Here is a 5,495-nt window from a genome sequence, read left to right on the forward strand (position 1 = left end):
ATTTTAAAAAATACTTATTTCCTCTGCTTAAAAATGTATTTCTCTTCCATTGAATCTATGATATTCAGAAAATAAAGGGTGGTGTTTGGAGGAGTCCTGGTGTCCTAAAATAGTTGACATAAATCACTCTGGCTAGCCCCTTTTCTCCACCCTTCTCTACTTGGATAACAAAACTATTTAGCTCATACAAGAAACTGATTGAGAGCCAACAGGCAACTCAAAGAGACAGCTTCTATATGGAGCAGCTTCAACATGATATTCTCAGAGGATAAACAAGAGTAACATTTGACACAAACAGGTCCCAACAGAATCATTGCCAGAGGGAGAATAATTTGTACACTTGGTAATGACTGATAATCTACGTTATCAATCCTAGTAATTTGCCTGTACATACCCTCAGGTTTTAGATCCAGATGCAGTCTTCCTTCCATAATATGATACCATTAAATTTATTAACCACTTAATGGGACTGGAAATCCTAAAGGGGACTGAAAATGCCAATAACATATTCATTATTCCTTTGATAAACCCGTTTTAATTCCAACCTATAACAAGTGACAGTGATTTCATTTTCTTTGGATGTATAATCAAAAGTGGGATTGCTGGATCATATTATAGCTTTGTGTTTTTAATTTTTGAGGACTCCATACTGTTTGTCATCATGGCTGCACTAATTCACATTCACACCAATAGTGTACAAGGGTTCACTTTTCTCCACAGTCTCTCCAACCCTCATCTTTCTTGCCTTTCTGATACCAGTCATCCTAAAAGTGCGAAGTAATATCTTTAATGCTTTTGATTTGCATTTTCCTGATGTTTTGTGAAGTTGAACACCTTTTCATACACATGATGGACATTCGCATGCCTTCTTTTGAAAAATGTCTTTTCAGGTCCTTTGCTCATTTTTTAATAGTATTTGTTATTGTTGTTGTTTGATTTGTTTTGTTTTGTTGTTGAGTAGTATTAATTCCTCAAGTGTTTTGGATATTAACCCCCTAATGAACTACATGGTTTACAAAAATTTTAGATTCCATAGATTGTCTTTTCACTTTACTGAGATTTTTTTTTGCTTTATAGAAGCTTTTTAGTTCAAAATTTCATTTGTCTACTTTTTTTTTTGCCTTGCTATGGTGTCATATCTAAAAATATCATTGCTCAGAACAATGGCAAAAAGCATTTTCCTACGGTTTCTTCAAGTACTTTTATGTTGTCAAGTCTTACTTCAATCCATTTAGAGGTCATTTTTGTGAATGATGATAAGGGTCTGATTTCATTCTTCTGCATGTGGATATCCAGTTTTGCCAACACCATTTATCAGAGACATTATTGTTTTCCCATTGTTTTAGCACCCCTGTAGACCAGTTAATTATACATGTATGGGTTTATTTCTGGGTTGTGTATTCTATTCTATGGATCTATTTTTCTGCTTTTATTTCAGGATCATACCATTTTGATTACTGTAGTTTTGTAACATGTTTTGAAACTAGGAAGTGTGATGCCTTCAGCTTTGTTCTTCTTGATCAAGATTGCTTTTCACTGTTAGGGATCTTTTGTGAATACATATGAATTTTAGTGGATTGCTTTTCTATTTCTGTAATAATTCTGGATTATTACAACTTTTATTGATTATTACTCCATATTACTCATGGAGATCACATTGAATCTTTGATCACTGTGGATAGTATATAAATTTTAACAATATTAATTCTTCCAATCAATGAACATGATATCTTTCCAATTATCAGTCTTTTTTAATTTCCTTCATCAGTGTTTTATAATTTTCAGGGTACAAGTCTTTTACCACTTTGGTTAAGCTTAGTCTTAAGTAGGGGCACCTGGGTGGCTCAGTCAGTTAAGCTTATGACTCTTGGCTTTGGTTCAGGTCATGATCCCATAGTTCATGTGATCAAGCCCCACACTGGGCTCCATGCTGACAACGTAATGCCTGCTTGGGATTCTCTACCTTTCTCCCTTTCTCTCTGTCCCTCCCCTGCTCACTCTCTATCCCTCTTTCTCTCTCAAAATAAATAAAAAATTTTTGAAAATTTTATTCTTAAGTATTTTATTCTTTTTGTTGTCATTTTGAATGGGATTGTTATTTTCTCTTTCAGACAGCTCATTGTTTATATACTAAAACACAACGTGTTTTAACTTTATCTTGTGCAACTATACTGAATTTATTAGTTCTAACAGTTACTATAATAAATTAGAAAACCTAAACAAACTATTCACTAGTAATGGAAGTACCCATGGATTCTGGAATTTGTTCTTTTCATGTTAGTCTTCAATTAGCAATCCATCAGAGATGTTAAATTCATTGATGTGCATTGTACTGGAAGACTCCATCCCACATTGCCCCTTACTATTGTAGCTAATTTCCCTCAATGCCTATTTTTTTATATATATAGTTTATTATCAAGTTGTTCTCCATTTAACACCCAGTGCTCTTCCCCACAAGTGCCCCTCTCTATGACTATCACTCCACTTCCTGGTCCCCTCTCCCTCTTCAGGCCTCAGTTTGTGCTCAGCATTCAAAAGTCTCTTATGATTTGCCTCCCTCCCTCTCCCCAACTCTTTCTCCCCCCTTTCCCAGTCCCGTGGTCTCCTATTAGGTTTCTCCTGTTAGACCTATGAGTGACAACATATGGAATCAGTCATTCTCTGCCTATTTCACTTAGCATGACTTCCTCTAGGTCCATCCATTTTGCTACAAATGGCCATATTTCATTTTTTCTATGCCTATTTGTTTTAGTTGGGACTCATTTCACATCCTCTGAAAACAGAGATAACTGGTTAATATTACACCATGCACTGAAGTTGAAGTATTCAGATAACAGGTACATGCAGATGTTCATATAGCATATGGATAGAGATACATCCACTCAGTATTTAATTCAATATACATGCTTCCCAACCTGAAAACAAAGGTTTTGTAACCAAGTTTGGAATAAGTCATTTTCCAACTATGTAGAGAAAGTGATATATTTACAGAAGCCTCAAGTATCTGGCCTACAACTAAGAGCTTGCTGTCCCCAGTAGGATGCTTCATTAAAAGATCTTATCAGAACTGTAGGTTTGACAACAGAGATCATGTCTTGCAACACCATGAAACATCTAGTTGTGCCCCCAGAGCATGATTGAGCATGGTGCCTCCTTCCTCACTACAGCTCCCTGCAGGAAGTAAAGGAGACTTCTGTTTAAAGTAACAACACTGCAGACACAGGTAATAGTTATGACCAAATAATGTTCACATTCATCAGGGGACTCAAAAGTTTGGGGGGCATTACATGGGCTATCTGGGGGAGATAAGCAATAAGAAGGGAAAAGACCCACAGAGACATAAGACAATAAAAGGAGGATTCAACTCTATCTTACTGGTCCAAGCAAATATTACATTATTTCTTGCTTAAGTTATTTCAAACACTTTAAGAAAATTTTTAATATTTGTTTATTTTTGAGATAGAAACAGAGTATGAGAGGGGGAGGAGTAAGGAGAGGGGGATACACAGAACCTAAAGCAGTTTCCAGGCTCTGAGCCATCAGCACAGAGTCCAACACAGGGCTTGAACCCATGGGCCATGAGATCCTGAACTGACCCAAAGTCAGTCACTTAAAAGACTTAGCCAACTCAGGTACCCCTGATTTCAAACACTTCAACTCCCAATTCCTTCCTAAAACATTTTCCTCATCAAATACATACATGTATTTAAATAATTCACTGTTCATAACATGATGTGGATTACTGTGGTAGATATAGCAGGTTTATAAATGTATATATGCATATATTTACATATGAATGTGTATATGTGAACATCCATTTTTATATATGTATATGTGTGCATACACACAAAAAATTATTTTCTACAATTTTCCATATGATGTTCTGTTTTTAAATAGTTTATTGCCAAATTGGTTTCCATATAACACCCAGTGCTTCTCCCCACAAGTGCCCCCCCACCATGACCATGTTCAGAAATGTAATAATATTTAATATTTACAGATACCCACAACCTGTTTCAAGATGCTTCTTTTGCCAAATCCATTTCTCTGCTTGAAACTCTTAAATTACATTTTTTATAAAATTAGTTTAAATTTATATCACTCAAATAAAATTTAAGAACTTTAACAGGAAAATGGATATAAAATATTATTTCCAGAACTCAGCTATAAAGTAAAATGAGAAAAGTCTCTAAGATGTTTCTGGGCTAAAGAGGATTGTATTCTTTTGATGAGAATTTCACACTGATACATGCATATTGAAGAAAGGAAAGGGAAAAATTAAATACTCCAAAAAGAACAGACAACTGATAGAGACCTATTGAGAAAACTCATAAAAAGAGAGAGAAAAGAAAAAACATGAGAAAAAGAGAAAAGAAAAGGAAGAAAGAATTGGAAGACAAGAGAAGTGACAAAGAACAAAATGAGAAAGAATCAAGGTGTAGAGAAAAGAAGGTAAGATAATGAGGTGAGCAGAAGAGAAAGATATCAGCCTTTAAGAATAAGTTCCTGATGAAACTGTGAAGAAAAAAGAAAGAAAAATAATCAATGAAAGATGACAACTGATAGCACATGAAAGCATTTTCTTCTCTTCATAGACCATATTGATTTTGTATGGTTACTAAAGCTGGACAAAAGGTTCTGAACTTGAACAACTACTGATAACTTAATATAAAAAATAAGTACATAAGTAAATAAACTAGTGATGGTATCATATGAGATAGAGAGTCAACGGTTGATCCTCATTCAGAAGAAAAATATCTGGGTGGAAATCCTGCATTTTGGTCAGTATCATCTAAAACCTAGTAACCTGCAGGCTTACTAAAGAAAAGCAGTTTGCTGCCTTCACATTGCCATCAGTTAATTAATGATTTTCTATGTGCAGCAAATGAGTTAAAACTCTGGGTCAGAAAGAAGCCAACATTTGAAATATTCTCCAGTTTCTAAGAGAGATAACCCATTAGCAACAAAAACCTATAAAACTTGTCCTGTGGAGATTCAGGATGTTGTTACTAAATTTATTGCCATCACCCTTCAAAAAAAACAACAACAGAAGAGAGAATGATATATTATTAAGTATCTCAATGACCAGGGGGACTTGAAGAATGAACAATGTGATCCTTGGGAAAAAAGGTACTTAAGGTTTATTGGAAGCTGAAAACTACTATAAAATACTAGGTAACAGGAGTTAACATCCATTGTAGGAGAATCAGGAAGAAGAGAAGGAGGGGGAATAGGAGTAAGAGTAGTCTAATAGTAACGGAGTAGTAGGGAGAAAAGGAGGAACAAATGGAGCAAGATTATTTTATATATATATATATATGTGTGTGTGTGTGTGTGTGTGTGTGTGTGTATAATTTTTAATAGTTTATTGTCAAATTGGTTTCCATTTAACACCCAGTGCTTCTCTCCACAAGTGCCCCCCACCATGACCATCACCCCACTCCCTCCCTCCCCCTCCCCCTTCAGTCCATGGTTCCTTTTCAGTATTCAGTAGT

Source organism: Suricata suricatta, chromosome 11, assembly GCF_006229205.1.
Source record: "Suricata suricatta isolate VVHF042 chromosome 11, meerkat_22Aug2017_6uvM2_HiC, whole genome shotgun sequence".
NCBI lineage: Eukaryota > Metazoa > Chordata > Mammalia > Carnivora > Herpestidae > Suricata > Suricata suricatta.